This window comes from Dendrobates tinctorius, unplaced genomic scaffold, assembly GCF_039654945.1.
Source record: "Dendrobates tinctorius isolate UK_male_01 unplaced genomic scaffold, ASM3965494v1 ptg000075l, whole genome shotgun sequence".
Lineage (NCBI taxonomy): Eukaryota > Metazoa > Chordata > Amphibia > Anura > Dendrobatidae > Dendrobates > Dendrobates tinctorius.
The window spans coordinates 4030344-4047208 of NW_027361743.1; the positions used below are offsets into that span (position 1 = coordinate 4030344).

The window sequence follows — 16865 nt, forward strand, 5'->3', positions numbered from 1 at the left end:
GCAAATATCCAATTGGCAAGATGTGGAAAGCTCATAGGTACTAATACAAAGTGACTTGCAGCTGTAATAGCTACAAAAGAAGGCTCCACAAAGTACTGACTTCAGGGAGGTGAATAGTTATGCACACTAAAGTTTTAAGCTGTTATGTCCTATTTGTTGTTTGCTTCACAATAAAAATAAAACCAAATGTTCACAGTCGTAGGCATGTTCTTTACATGAACCGATGCATACCCTAAGAAAACAGTGAATTTCGAGTTTGTGAAGTAGCAAGACGTGGAAAAATGCAGAGGGGTGAATACTTTTTGCAATCCAGTGTATAACCTTGGTGCATAACATGTTAACATAAGTAGGTGTAAACGTGACAATCACACTTAGGCACCAATGCTCAGGGTGTTCAAAGGTATGCATACTTTTACTGTGCAGGTGTTATATATAAATCTATATGTTGAGTGAAGAGGAAATGTAAGAGTGCAAGCTCACTGTTCTTTGATCATTGTCAGTCTACAAACGTGTCCAATAAAGATAAGTGAATATAATAGAGAGGAATTGAATGCTACTTGAATTTTATAAAAATCCACATTTGCAAAATACAGATTTTTTTTTGCAATTAGCTTCCGTGCAAATTCAGAAAAATGTCAAAATGGGCCACCAAAAGGTTTACAAATAAAAAAATTCCTTGTACTCACCTTGACGCTTTCCTCTCCACCGTCTCCGCCTCTCATCGTCATCCATCTGGTCCTCACCACATCTTCTGATCGCCATCGCTCATGCTAAAATCCCTCTAATGAGGCGTGGCATGGAAACCACATTGATTCATTGGGAACATCTAGGGAATAGAATCATTGCTGTAAGGTTCCCCCACATGTTCCAAAGTGGATAGCTCTACTAAAGAGGTAGTTGCATTAGTACCACTCCTTGGCCATATGTTCTAAGTGCACGTGAATGTCATACAAGGGGCTTTCACACATGGAACACCCAACTATAGGCCAGTAGGAAGTCTTTCTCGTGTATAACCACTCCGTAACCACTACTGGTAATACAGTACATTACGGGAAATGTAGAGCTGCTGAAAACATCTCCGTATAACATTGGACTTGGCAGCTCTCATATTAAAGTATACTGTGATGATGAAACAACACCTTCAAGTTTGAAGAAGTGATATCTTCAAGTTGTCCAACTTTACCCATCTAGAGATCAAACAAGATATTTCACTTTAATTATGTCATAGATTTTTCTAGAAGTTCATCCACAATATAACATTAATTTGCGGTATGTTGCCTTTGATGCATTTTTTATGGATGTCTTAGGTTTTTCCTTTTATTGATGTGATAGTAAACCATCAAGTGTAAAAACACTCCCAGAAGATAAAAGTAGCCGAATCATTGTATTACACGCACTGCCAGAAAGCCACATCTGATATAATGGAAGAAAAAGCACCTTCATTCCCATATAACTATGACAACAATCTAGCAAATAACACGACTAAAACGACACCCTAAAGAGTCATTTAAGATACCCAGACGAAATGCAAAGACCATAAAAAAGCTCAAAATCTTAAGATATAGCTCATTATTCTGATAAAGACTCCACTTTGCCCCCCTCCACCGTGCCTAGTAAGTCTACCAGATGAGCTGTAACTAAGTGACTACAGATAAATGTGCTTCCGTCCATTAAACATTAGCATGAAATTACAGAAAATTCAATATAAATGTCTAAAATGATGTATGTTGTACTTTTATAAAAATAAATGATAACATTTTTCAGTTAACAAGTAATTATGGCGGCAGATCAGCTATCACGGCTTTCAGACGAGAGCGGGAAATGGTCAAGTAGATGGCAGGAGAGTGAAACATTTAGCATAATTTAAATTCTTTTAATAGAAATGTACTTGCAAAGAAACAATCACTTGTAAAATGTCAGCTGGTGGAGTAGAAATTTCATTATTTCTGCAAAAAAAAATGAACAAATTATGTTCTGGATGATACAACTTTAGACATGAGCATATTGGGAAAGGACATTTCTGCTTTTGGCTGAAGTGATTACAGATTATAAAAATCTGCAGCTATTATTCTTATCCGCCATGAAGAAAGTTATAAAACAGACAGGGCTGATACATAGTTATATCAGGTTCTACATGTATTATTTAACATGTCGGTCAAATATACACAAGACACCGAGAGTACTGATTGTCTAGAGTAGGAGTGAGACAAAGTTCTTAGGGTACGTTCACACAATGCTTCCCCACCATGGCCAAGGAGGAGCTGCGACGAAGCCAATGATCATGCCAACATGAAGGTTGGCATGACTTTCAAATTGACTAAAGGCCCCTTTACATTTAGCGATGCACCAGCGATCCTGACCACAATATGACCCGGTCAGGATCGCTGGTGCATCGCTAAATGTTCGCTAGTGAGCTGCCAAACAGGCAGATCTCACAGCGATGTAGCAGCGGTTGGCGGTCGCTCTTACCTTTCAGACACGGCGAGGGTGTCCTTCTCGCCTGCGTCCATGGCTCGCTCGTCGGCGCCAGCAGGAAGCCGATGACGAGAAATGGACCAAGCCGATCTTGCGCAATCAGCGATAGTCAGCGGGGGAGCCGATCGGAGGTGAGTATCACATGTAGCAATATCGCTAGCAATATCGCTGTTGCGTCACAAAATCGGTGATGCTATGTGTAAAGCCCCCTTAATACTAGAGATGAGTGGATCAGGCAAAATTCGAAATCGCCTGATCACAAATTTTTCCTGGGAAATTCGATTTGCTGAGGAGTTATTCTTCACAAATGTGATGTCCCTTATTAAGTCCTTGCTCTTCAGGCCCCAGAACATAATAAATGTTATATGTAAAAACAAAATTAAAAATCCTCATACTCATCTTATACCTCTCTGGTAGAGTTGAGCGACTTTTGGTTTTTTAGGGTCGCGTTTCGTTTCGTGAAACCCGACTTTTCCAAAAGTCGGGTCGAGCAAGATCGTCCGATTATAGGGAAAAGTCGGGGTCGTCCCGAAACACGAAACCCAATGTAAGTCAATGGGGAATAAAAGTCGGCAGTGAGAGGAGGACAGGAAACACACCTACAGTGCCCATTTGAAAGCCAAAAGCATCAATTCTTCTTACTTAAGCTTGTCAACCTTAATTAACTTCATAATACAAGTTACGCACTGAAAAATGGGGGTTATTTGGCTACAGACTGTGGGGGGGGAGGGCTGGCTCCAGGTTTTCATGTGCCCTGGGCGAAAGAGCGCCCCGTTAACACATACCACAACTCATCATGCTCCGATACGGCAGAGAAATAGCGGTATAGTACAATGAAAAATACCTCACTTTTTACATCTCATGACGAGGCCCATCTATTTCTCCATACAGAATCATTGGTCCCATATAATGTTTGAAACAGTATATGATGAGCTCCACATAATGCTACAGTATATGTTGGTCCCCATGGATGAAGCTCTACTGTCTTATGGGCCCAAATAATGCTTCAAACATAATGGGCCCCATTTCTAATGCTCTAGTGTATAATGGGCCCTGTAAATGCTGCTCCAGTGTCTGATGTCCACCTTTGGAATGTTCCAGTGTATGGTGGGCCCCATCTATCATTCTCAGACGGTGTTAGGCCCAGTATGGATTGCACGTGATTGCACAAAGGTTAGAAAGGGTACCGTATCCCCAGATAACATGTATGGATAGCGTACACATTCAAAATATATGTCTCAGGAGGCAGGCTCAGACGGTGTTAGGCCCAGTATGGATTGCACAAAGGTTAGAAAGGGTACCGTATCCCCAGATAACATGTATGGATAGCGTAGACATTCAAAATATATGTCTCAGGAGGCAGGCTCAGACGGTGTTAGGCCCAGTATGGATTGCACGTGATTGCACAAAGGTTAGAAAGGGTACCGTATCCCCGGATAACATGTATGGATAGCGTACACATTCAAAATATATGTCTCAGGAGGCAGGCTCAGACGGTGTTAGGCCCAGTATGGATTGCACGTGATTGCACAAAGGTTAGAAAGGGTACCGTATCCCCAGATAACATGTATGGATAGAGTAAACATTCAAAATATATGTCTCAGGAGGCAGGCTCAGACGGTGTTAGGCCCAGTATGGATTGCACGTGATTGCACAAAGGTTAGAAAGGGTACCGTATCCCCAGATAACATGTATGGATAGCGTACACATTCAAAATATATGTCTCAGGAGGCAGGCTCAGACGGTGTTAGGCCCAGTATGGATTGCACGTGATTGCACAAAGGTTAGAAAGGGTACCGTATCCCCAGATAACATGTATGGATAGCGTACACATTCAAAATATATGTCTCAGGAGGCAGGCTCAGACGGTGTTAGGCCCAGTGTGGATTGCACGTGATTGCACAAAGGTTAGAAAGGGTACCGTATCCCCAGATAACATGTATGGATAGCATACACATTCAAAATATATGTCTCAGGAGGCAGGCTCAGACGGTGTTAGGCCCAGTATGGATTGCACGTGATTGCACAAAGGTTAGAAAGGGTACCGTATCCCCAGATAACATGTATGGATAGCGTACACATTCAAAATATATGTCTCAGGAGGCAGGCTCAGGCGGTGTTAGGCACAGTATGGATTGCACGTGATTGCACAAAGGTTAGAAAGGGTACCGTATCCCCAGATAACATGTATGGATAGCGTACACATTCAAAATATATGTCTCAGGAGGCAGGCTCAGACGGTGTTAGGCCCAGTATGGATTGCACATGATTGCACAAAGGTTAGAAAGGGTACCGTATCCCCGGATAACATGTATGGATAGCGTACACATTCAAAATATATGTCTCAAGAGGCAGGCTCAGACGATGTTAGGCCCAGTATGGATTGCACGTGATTGCACAAAGGTTAGAAAGGGTACCGTATCCCCGGATAACATGTATGGATAGCGTACACATTCAAAATGTATGTCTATACATCAGGAGGCAGGCTCAGACGGTGTCAGGCACAGTATGGATTTGACGGCCCAGATTACACAGCGGAGGAGCAGGGAGAGGTAAAGATTGCAAATGCTGGGGCCCTGCCCAAGCAAGGGGGGCCCACTCGTGGGCGTCAGTACTGGCACTGGGCCCCTCATAGTACAGCGGTGTGTCTGATGGCGGGTGTGCACCACCACCGTCAGAGACACTTGATTGCACTATGAGGGACCCTGTGCCAGTGCCCGCGCCCAAGAGTCGGCCTACCCACCTGTCCAGGGCAACGGCACTCGCACGGTGTCGTGCGCTAGGTGGTGACCCCGGCCATGGGGGGAGGCAGCACAGTTAGGGAGTTTTAGAAAGTGGCATATGTTGATGTTGGACATTCAGCTGATGCAAAAGGCGAAATAGGTGAAGTACCAGGAAGAGGTGGACCAAAGCAAGCCATTTTTCTGTCACCCTATGTGTCATCAGGGGAAGGTGGGACAAAATCCTTGGAAACCCATGCGTGGTTCATTTTAATGAAGGTTAGATCATCCACATTTTGGGTTGACAGATGGGTCCTTTTTTCTGTCAGGATTGATCCAGCTGCACTGAAGACTCTTTCCGATAGCACACTTGCAGCTGGGCAAGCGAGCTCCTGTAAGGCATATTGGGCCAATTCAGGCCAGGTGTCCAGTTTAGCGGCCCAATAGTCAGAGGGGAATGACCTGTGTGGGAGAACATCGATATGGGAGGAAAAGTAGTTTGTAACCATAGTTGACAACTGCTGTCTCCTGTCACTTTCCATCGATGCAGTATTACCAGTTGTGTGAGCGGTATTTGAAAAATCAGTCCACAACATTGTTTTGTAATTTGCCTTTATAGCGTGGATCCAGGATGCTGGCCAACCAGTAGTCGTCATTAGAGTTGAGCGAAACGGGTCGAAAAAATTCAAAATTCGCTGACTTTTGGCAAAGTCGGGTTTCATGAAACGAAACCCGACCCTAGGATGAGGTCGGCCACGAGGTCGGCGACTTACGCGCCAAAGTCGCGTTTCAAAAGTTTGTTTTGCGCTCTTTTTCAGCCAATCAGGATCCACGGACACTGTGGGCAACGTGATGACATAGGCACGGGTCACCACCATCTTTCAGAAGGGCATGCAAGTGATTGGCTTGCTTTGGTGGGCGTCACAGGGGGTATAAAAGGGCGTGCACGCCGACCGCCATCTTACTTCTGCCGATCTTAGCATAGGGAGAGGTTGCTGCTGATTCTGTAGGGAGAGCGTTAGGCAGGGAAGAAGACAAAAAAACTGCTTCTGCTGCTAGCGATTTGGCCTGCACAACACACCAGTCACTGTGTGTGCAGTGCAAGGGGAGGCTATATAGTGGTGTATCAGTGGTGTTGGTTGTTGGGCTGCCTTCTAAGGCTTCCTGACAGGCTGGCATTGCTGTTTACCCACTGCTCCGCAAACTGCTTTTTTAAAAGCAATCCAATCTCCCTTATCCTCTAGTCACTTTGGTCACAGCTGCGCCATCGAGCCTGTCACATAGCGCTCAGATATTCATTGGGCCTCAAACTGCTTAAGCAATCCCAATTTTTTTTTTTGTCCTGCTGAGAAGAAAAAAAAATTGCTTCTGCTGCTGATAGCAATTTGGCCTGCACAACACACCAGTCACTGTGTGTGCAGTGCAAGGGGAGGCTATATAGTGGTGTATCAGTGGTGTTGGTTGTTGGGCTGCCTTTTAAGGCTTCCTGACAGGCTGGCATTGCTGTTTACCCACTGCTCAGCAAACTGCTTTTTTAAAAGCAATCCAATCTCCCTTATCCTCTAGTCACTTTGGTCACAGCTGTGCCATCGAGCCTGTCACATAGCGCTCAGATATTCATTGGGCCTCACACAATCCAAAAGTGTCCAGTGTCCAAAAGTGTGTGCAGACATTCAAAATCTCACTTATCCTCTAGTCACTTAGGTCACAGCTGTGCCATCGAGCCTGTCACATAGCGCTCAGATATTCATTGGGCCTCACACAATCCAAAAGTGTCCAGTGTCCAAAAGTGTGTGCAGACATTCAAAATCTCACTTATCCTCTAGTCACTTAGGTCACAGCTGTGCCATCGAGCCTGTCACATAGCGCTCAGATATTCATTGGGCCTCACACAATCCAAAAGTGTCCAAAAGTGTGTGCAGACATTCAAAATCTCACTTATCCTCTAGTCACTTAGGTCACAGCTGTGCCATCGAGCCTGTCACATAGCGCTCAGATATTCATTGGGCCTCACACAATCCAAAAGTGTCCAGTGTCCAAAAGTGTGTGCAGACATTCAAAATCTCACTTATCCTCTAGTCACTTATGTCACAGCTGTGCCATCGAGCCTGTCACATAGCGCTCAGATATTCATTGGGCCTCACACAATCCAAAAGTGTCCAGTGTCCAAAAGTGTGTGCAGATATTAAAAATCTCACTTATCCTCTAGTCACTTAGGTCACAGCTGTGCCATCGAGCCTGTCACATAGCGCTCAGATATTCATTGGGCCTCACACAATCCAAAAGTGTCCAGTGTCCAAAAGTGTGTGCAGACATTCAAAATCTCACTTATCCTCTAGTCACTTAGGTCACAGCTGTGCCATCGAGCCTGTCACATAGCGCTCAGATATTCATTGGGCCTCACACAATCCAAAAGTGTCCAGTGTCCAAAAGTGTGTGCAGACATTCAAAATCTCACTTATCCTCTAGTCACTTAGGTCACAGCTGTGCCATCGAGCCTGTCACATAGCGCTCAGATATTCATTGGGCCTCACACAATCCAAAAGTGTCCAAAAGTGTGTGCAGACATTCAAAATCTCACTTATCCTCTAGTCACTTAGGTCACAGCTGTGCCATCGAGCCTGTCACATAGCGCTCAGATATTCATTGGGCCTCACACAATCCAAAAGTGTCCAGTGTCCAAAAGTGTGTGCAGACATTCAAAATCTCACTTATCCTCTAGTCACTTATGTCACAGCTGTGCCATCGAGCCTGTCACATAGCGCTCAGATATTCATTGGGCCTCACACAATCCAAAAGTGTCCAGTGTCCAAAAGTGTGTGCAGATATTAAAAATCTCACTTATCCTCTAGTCACTTAGGTCACAGCTGTGCCATCGAGCCTGTCACATAGCGCTCAGATATTCATTGGGCCTCACACAATCCAAAAGTGTCCAGTGTCCAAAAGTGTGTGCAGACATTCAAAATCTCACTTATCCTCTAGTCACTTAGGTCACAGCTGTGCCATCGAGCCTGTCACATAGCGCTCAGATATTCATTGGGCCTCACACAATCCAAAAGTGTCCAGTGTCCAAAAGTGTGTGCAGACATTCAAAATCTCACTTATCCTCTAGTCACTTAGGTCACAGCTGTGCCATCGAGCCTGTCACATAGCGCTCAGATATTCATTGGGCCTCACACAATCCAAAAGTGTCCAAAAGTGTGTGCAGACATTCAAAATCTCACTTATCCTCTAGTCACTTAGGTCACAGCTGTGCCATCGAGCCTGTCACATAGCGCTCAGATATTCATTGGGCCTCACACAATCCAAAAGTGTCCAGTGTCCAAAAGTGTGTGCAGACATTCAAAATCTCACTTATCCTCTAGTCACTTAGGTCACAGCTGTGCCATCGAGCCTGTCACATAGCGCTCAGATATTCATTGGGCCTCACACAATCCAAAAGTGTCCAGTGTCCAAAAGTGTGTGCAGATATTCAAAATCTCACTTATCCTCTAGTCACTTAGGTCACAGCTGTGCCATCGAGCCTGTCACATAGCGCTCAGATATTCATTGGGCCTCACACAATCCAAAAGTGTCCAGTGTCCAAAAGTGTGCGCAGACATTCAAAATCTCACTTATCCTCTAGTCACTTAGGTCACAGCTGTGCCATCGAGCCTGTCACATAGCGCTCAGATATTCATTGGGCCTCACACAATCCAAAAGTGTCCAGTGTCCAAAAGTGTGTGCAGACATTCAAAATCTCACTTATCCTCTAGTCACTTAGGTCACAGCTGTGCCATCGAGCCTGTCACATAGCGCTCAGATATTCATTGGGCCTCACACAATCCAAAAGTGTCCAGTGTCCAAAAGTGTGTGCAGAGATTCAAAATCTCACTTATCCTCTAGTCACTTAGGTCACAGCTGTGCCATCGAGCCTGTCACATAGCGCTCAGATATTCATTGGGCCTCACACAATCCAAAAGTGTCCAGTGTCCAAAAGTGTGTGCAGACATTCAAAATCTCCCCTGTCCTATAGACACCTTGTACCTTGTTTTACATACTATATAGTTTGTTGGATTTTGTCTACATTTCTACCAAAAATGAGGAAGGCTGGTGGAAGAGGCCGTGGAATTGGGCGGGGGTTGGCAGCTGGTAATGATGGTGTTGGTGGTGGATCTGATGGTAGTGGCAAGAGAAAAAAAAAGGACCGAATGCAGGAGGTGTTGAGCCTGCGTCATCGTCTGGCTACATAAGGCCTCGAACGCTTAGTTTTCTAGGAGTTGGCAAACCGCTTTTAAAGCCAGAGCATCAGGAAAAAGTTTTGTCTTACATTGCTGACTCAGCCTCCAGCTCTATCGCCTCCTCTTCTTCAGTTGTAAAAAGTAAAAGCACTGAGTCGTCATTGGAGGCTCATGTTCAAATTTGGCCACATTGCCAAACTAATCTCGTTTGAGATGATGCCCTTTCGGTTGGTGGAAAGCACAGCTTTCCGCGAACTCATGGCCTATGCAGTACCACGCTATGACCTACCCAGTCGCCACTTCTTCTCTCGCAAAGCCATCCCAGCCCTCCACCATCATGTGAAAGACCGCATTGTCCATGCACTCAAGCAGTCAGTGAGCGGAAAGGTGCACCTCACAAATGATGCATGGTCCAGTCGGCATGGCCAGGGCCGTTACGTGTCCATCACTGCGCACTGGGTTAATGTGGTGGATGCAGGGTCCACAGGGGACAGCGGTGGTGGGACAGTGCTGCCTAGCCCACGGTATAGGAAACAGTTGGCTGTAGGCGTTCGACCCTCCTCCTCCTCCTCCTCCAGAAGCGAAAGCTCGTCCACAGAGCGCAGTCGTACGAGCACTCCATCTGCAGCTGCCACTGTTGCACACGATGTGTCCCCCTATCGAGCAGCTAGTGGAAAGCGTCAGCAGGCTGTGTTGCAGATGATGTGTTTGGGCGACAGACACACCGCCGAGGTGCTGGCCGAGTACTTGAAGCGACAAACTGAGTCATGGCTGGGCAGTGTACATCTTGAGGCAGGCAAGGTAGTTAGTGATAACGGCCATAATTTTGTGGCAGCCATAGCCCTTTCAAAACTCAGCCACATACCTTGCTTGGCTCATACCTTGAACCTGGTGGTGCAGTGCTTCCTCAAAAATTATCCGGAGTTAACAGCCCTGCTCCAGAAGGTGCGAAGACTGTGCGCGCACATCCGCCGGTCGCCTGTACACTCCGTTCGTATGCAGAAGCTGCTGCGATTGCTCCACCTTCCCAACCACCGCCTCATTATCGACATTGCAACAAGGTGGAACTCCACCCTGCACATGGTGGAGTGGCTGTGCGAGCAGAGGCAGGCCATAATGCATTTGTGGGAGGATACACGGCAAGGCACTTTGAGAGCAGACATGGAGTTGACAGGTGTGCAGTGGTCGAAGCTGAAAGACCTTTGTAAAGTCCTTCAGTGTTTTGAGGAATGCACACGGCTGGTAAGCGCAGACGACGCCATCCTAAGCATGAGCATCCCACTTATGCGTCTGCTCATGCAAACTTTGACGCACCTTAAGGAGCAGGCGTCTGCAGCCAATGTTGATGAGGAGGAAGAGGAGGAGGGAATCCTTGATGACATTCAGCCATTGTCTGCTCAGGGACCTCTCCTGGACGAGGTGGAGGAAGAAGAGGAGGAGGAGGATGATGATGGGGATGATTACTTAGGGGAGGAGGATGCATCTCGTGGGGCAAGTGAAAATGTTGGCGTGGCAAGGTCTGGTACAGGGTTTGTGCGTGACTGGAGGGATGTGGATTTGCCAGAAAGTACTCCTCCACCCAGCACTCGAAGTGCATCATTGACACCGGGAACATTGGCCTACATGTCAGATTATGCCTTGCGGATCCTAAAAAGGGACCCCCGCATTGCCAAAATGATGAACGATGACGACTAGAGTTGAGCGACTTTTGGTTTTTTAGGGTCGCGTTTCGTTTCGTGAAACCCGACTTTTCCAAAAGTCGGGTTGAGCAAGATCGTCCGATTATAGGGAAAAGTCGGGGTCGTCCCGAAACACGAAACCCAATGTAAGTCAATGGGGAATAAAAGTCGGCAGTGAGAGGAAGACAGGAAACACACCTACAGTGACCATTTGAATGCCAAAAGCATCAATTCTTCTTTCTTAAGCTTGTCAACCTTAATTAACTTCATAATACAAGTTACGCACTGAAAAATGGGGGTTATTTGGCTAAAAACTGTGGGGGGGGAGGGCTGGCTCCAGGTTTTCATGTGCCCTGGGTGAAAGAGCGCCCCTTTAACACATACCACAACTCATCATGCTCCGATACGGCAGAGAAATAGCGGTATAGTCCAATGAAAAATACCTCACTTTTTACATCTCATGACGAGGCCCATCTATTTCTCCATACAGAATCATTGGTCCCATATAATGTTTGAAACAGTATATGAGGAGCTCCACATAATGCTACAGTATATGTTGGTCCCCATGGATGAAGCTCCACTGTCTTATGGGCCCAAATAATGCTCCAAACATAATGGGCCCCATTTCTAATGTTCTAGTGTATAATGGGCCCTGTAAATGCTGCTCCAGTGTCTGATGTCCACCTTTGGAATGTTCCAGTGTATGGTGGGCCCCATCTATCATTCTCCAGAGTATAGTGCTCCCCAAAAATTGCTGTCCCAACATTGAAAACAATCAAATAAGTCTCCTCGCTAGGGAATCCATGTACTTGTCTGGACAGGTGCTGTAGCTTGCTTAACAGCTCGCCAGCCGTTCTCACGCCCAGTATGGATTACACGTGATTGCACAAAGGTGAGAAAGGGTACCGTATCCCCAGATAACATGTATGGATAGCGTACACATTCAAAATATATGTCTCAGGAGGCAGGCTCAGACGGTGTTAGGCCCAGTATGGATTGCACGTGATTGCACAAAGGTTAGAAAGGGTACCGTATCACCGGATAACATGTATGGATAGCGTACACATTCAAAATATATGTCTATACAGCATGAGGCAGGCTCAGACGGTGTTAGGCCCAGTATGGATTGCACGTGATTGCACAAAGGTTAGAAAGGGTAACGTATCCCCAGATAACATGTATGGATAGCGTACACATTCAAAATATATGTCTCAGGAGGCAGGCTCAGATGGTGTTAGGCCCAGTATGGATTGCACATGATTGCACAAAGGTTAGAAAGGGTACCGTATCCCCAGATAACATGTATGGATAGCGTACACATTCAAAATATATGTCTATACAGCATGAGGCAGGCTCAGACGGTGTTAGGCCCAGTATGGATTGCACGTGATTGCACAAAGGTTAGAAAGGGTACCGTATCCCCGGATAACATGTATGGATGGCGTACATATTCAAAATATATGTCTATACATCAGGAGGCAGACTCAGAAGGTGTCAGGCACAGTATGGATTTGACGGCCCAGATTACACAGCGGAGGAGCAGGGAGATGTAAAGATTGCAAATGCTGGGGCCCTGCCCAAGCAAGGGGGGCCCACTCGTGGGCGTCGGTACTGGCACTGGGCCCCTCATAGTACAGCGGTGTGTCTGACGGCGGGTGTGCACCACCACCGTCAGAGACACTTGATTGCACTATGAGGGACCCTGTGCCAGTGCCCGCACCCAAGAGTCGGCCTACCCACCTGTCCAGGGCAACGGCACTCGCACGGTGTCGTGCGCTAGGTGGTGACCCCGGCCATGGGGGGAGGCAGCACAGTTAGGGAGTTTTAGAAAGTGGCATATGTTGATGTTGGACATTCAGCTGATGCAATAGGCGAAATAGGTGAAGTACCAGTAAGAGGTGGACCAAAGCAAGCCATTTTTCTGTCACCCTATGTGTCATCAGGGGAAGGTTGGACAAAATCCTAGGAAACCCATGCGTGGTTCATTTTAATGAAGGTTAGATCATCCACATTTTGGGTTGACAGACGGGTCCTTTTTTCTGTCAGGATTGATCCAGCTGCACTGAAGACTCTTTCCGATAGCACACTTGCAGCTGGGCAAGCGAGCTCCTGTAAGGCATATTGGGCCAATTCAGGCCAGGTGTCCAGTTTAGCGGCCCAATAGTCAAAGGGGAATGACCTGTGTGGGAGAACATCGATATGGGAGTTAAAGTAGTTTGTAACCATAGTTGACAACTGCTGTCTCCTGTCACTTTCCATCGATGCAGTATTACCAGTTGTGTGAGCGGTATTTGAAAAATCAGTCCACAACATTGTCATGAAACCCCTATCTCCAACGCCACTTCTGCTGTGTGCACCACGAACACCTCTGCCAAGCTGCCCCCGGCCCGTACGGCTCGTGTGAGAACCATCACCGCTGCTGTGTGCTGGGAATGCCTCAAGCAACCGATTTACCAGAGTTGCTTGTTTATTAGCCAATATTAGGTCAAGGTTCTCCTGTGGCATGATGTTTTGTAATTTGCCTTTATAGCGTGGATCCAGGATGCTGGCCAACCAGTAGTCGTCATCGTTCATCATTTTGGCAATGCGGGGGTCCCTTTTTAGGATTCGCAAGGCATAATCTGACATGTGGGCCAATGTTCCCGGTGTCAATGCTGCACTGCGAGTGCTGGGTGGAGGAGCACTTTCTGGCAAATCCACATCCCTCCAGTCACGCACAAACCCTGTACCAGACCTTGCCACGCCAACATTTTCACTTGCCCCACGAGATGCATCCTCCTCCCCTAAGTAATCATCCCCATCATCATCCTCCTCCTCCTCTTCTTCCTCCACCTCGTCCAGGAGAGGTCCCTGAGCAGACAATGGCTGAATGTCATCAAGGATTCCCTCCTCCTCTTCCTCCTCATCAACATTGGCTGCAGACGCCTGCTCCTTAAGGTGCGTCAAAGTTTGCATGAGCAGACGCATAAGTGGGATGCTCATGCTTAGGATGGCGTCGTCTGTGCTTACCAGCCGTGTGCATTCCTCAAAACACTGAAGGACTTTACAAAGGTCTTTCAGCTTCGACCACTGCACACCTGTCAACTCCATGTCTGCTCTCAAAGTGCCTGGCCGTGTATCCTCCCACAAATGCATTATGGCCTGCCTCTGCTCGCACAGCCGCTCCACCATGTGCAGGGTGGAGTTCCACCTTGTTGCAATGTCGATAATGAGGCGGTGGTTGGGAAGGTGGAGCAATCGCTGCAGCTTCTGCATACGAACGGAGTGTACAGGCGACCGGCGGATGTGCGCGCACAATCTTCGCACCTTCTGGAGCAGGGCTGTTAACTCCGGATAATTTTTGAGGAAGCACTGCACCACCAGGTTCAAGGTGTGAGCCAAGCAAGGTATGTGGCTGAGTTTTGAAAGGGCTATGGCTGCCACAAAATTACGGCCGTTATCACTAACTACATTGTCTGCCTAAAGATGTACACTGCCCAGACATGACTCAGTTTGTCGCTTCGAGTACTCGGCCAGCACCTCGGCGGTATGTCTGTCGCCCAAACACATCATCTGCAACACAGCCTGCTGACGCTTTCCACTAGCTGCTCGATAGGGGGACACATCGTGTGCAACAGTGGCAGCTGCAGATGGAGTGCTCGTACGACTGCGCTCTGTGGACGAGCTTTCACTTCTGGAGGAGGAGAAGGAGGAGGAGGAGGAGGGTGGAACGCCTACAGCCAACTGTTTCCTATACCGTGGGCTAGGCAGCACTGTCCCACCACCGCTGTCCCCTGTGGACCCTGCATCCACCACATTAACCCAGTGCGCAGTGATGGACACGTAACGGCCCTGGCCATGCCGACTGGACCATGCATCAGTTGTGAGGTGCACCTTTCCGCTCACTGACTGCTTGAGTGCATGGACAATGCAGTTTTTCACATGATGGTGGAGGGCTGGGATGGCTTTGCGAGAGAAGAAGTGGCGACTGGGTAGGTCATAGCGTGGTACTGCATAGGCCATGAGTTCGCGGAAAGCTGTGCTTTCCACCAACCGAAAGGGCATCATCTCATACGAGATTAGTTTGGCAATGTGGGCGTTCAAACCCAGTGTACGCGGATGAGAGACTGAGTACTTTCTTGACCTACTCATAGTGTCTGGGAGGGTGAGCTGGACTTGAGAGCTGCATATGGTGGAAGTAGCGGTGGACAGGGCGGACTGAGAGAGGGTTGATGATGGTGATGGAGTTGGTGTTCTTTCTGATGGCCTAGAATCAGTCTTTCGTTGATATAACAGTGGGATTCCCTGACTGCTGTGGCCTTGCAACGACACCTCAACGTTTGCTGCTGTGCTAACCGGTGGGCTTACAGTGGGGGAAACAATGTAGCGTTGATGACTACCTTCGTTGTGATCAGTTGCACATGTGGCACTTGAGGTTTGGTGTTGTGTCCACGCTTGCAAGTGCATGCTGGTTAAATGTCTAAGCATGCAACTGGTATTCAAATTTTTCAGATTTTTCCCTCGGCTAAAGGTCTTTGCGCACTTCTTACAGATAACCTTGGCCTGATCATGAGGATTTTGTTCAAAAAAGTGCCACACTGCACTCTTCCTACTTTGGCAGACATTTTGCGGCCTAGCACGCTGTGATCTTTTGACCCTCTGGACAAGCTGTCCAGCAACTCTTTTGATGTTTGGAACCTGTCTTTGGAGTGCTCCGGGCCTGCCAGATAACAGCTGTTGCGATGTCGATGTCTGCTGTGGATGCTCCTCATCTGAGCTATTGGAAGCAGCACCCTCTTCCCCCAATGGATGCCAATCTGGGTCAACAACTGGGTCATCCATCACCTCCTCTTCTATGTCATGTGCACCTTCCTCTGTGTCACCGTGTATGGTGGTATAGTGTGCGGGAAGGGGCACCTGAGTCTCATCATGGTCAGAATCTGGCTCTGTACACTGCGAGGACAATGTAGTGCTCTGAGTGAATGTACCAGCAGAATCATCCATCAGCGGCTGTGCATCAGTGCACTCCATGTCAGATTCATCTTGGCCTGGGTAATTCACCATTTGACTTGATAATCCAGGCATGGTATGTGAAAACAGCTCCATGGAGTAATCAGTAGTATGGCCTGCGTCATCCTTCAATCTTGGTTGGGGTGAAGGACACAAGGAAAGGTGTGGTTCATGAACATGAGCCTCCAATGACGACTCAGTGCTTTTACTTTTTACAACTGAAGAAGAGGAGGCGATAGAGCTGGAGGCTGAGTCAGCAATGTAAGACAAAACTTTTTCCTGATGCTCTGGCTTTAAAAGCGGTTTGCCAACTCCTAGAAAACTAAGCGTTCGAGGCCTTATGTAGCCAGACGATGACGCAGGGTCAGCACCTCCTGCATTCGGTCCTATTTTGCTCTTGCCACTACCATCAGATCCACCACCAACACCATCATTACCAGCTGCCAACCCCCGCCCAATTCCACGGCCTCTTCCACCAGCCTTCCTCATTTTTGGTAGAAATGTAGACAAAATCCAACAAACTATATAGTAATGTAAAACAAGGTACAAGGTGTCTATAGGACAGGGGAGATTTTGAATTTCTGCAGACACTTGTGGACACTGGACACTTTTGGATTGTGTGGCCCACTGATATCTGAGTGCTATGTGACAGGCTCGATGGCACAGCTGTGACCAAAGTGACTAGAGGATAAGGGAGATTTTGAATCTCTGCACACACTTTTGGACACTGGATGGACACTTTTGGATTGTGTGAGGCCCACTGATATCTGAGCGCTATGTGA

At 47.2% G+C, this 16865-nt stretch overlaps 1 protein-coding gene across 2 annotated transcripts in view; it reads right to left on the bottom strand.

The window, feature by feature from the left end:
- The window catches only part of CNTN5 (contactin 5), a 2193251-nt gene that overhangs the window by 1396150 nt on the left and 780236 nt on the right, over positions 1–16865 (bottom strand). The window contains exon 4 of one of the 2 annotated variants that reach the window (XM_073582945.1): positions 687–826. The exons of the other annotated variant lie outside the window; for it this stretch is intronic. The gene's annotated coding sequence lies outside the window, so the exon portion shown is untranslated. The remainder of the gene's footprint in view (positions 1–686; positions 827–16865) is intronic. 2 annotated transcript variants of the gene reach the window in all.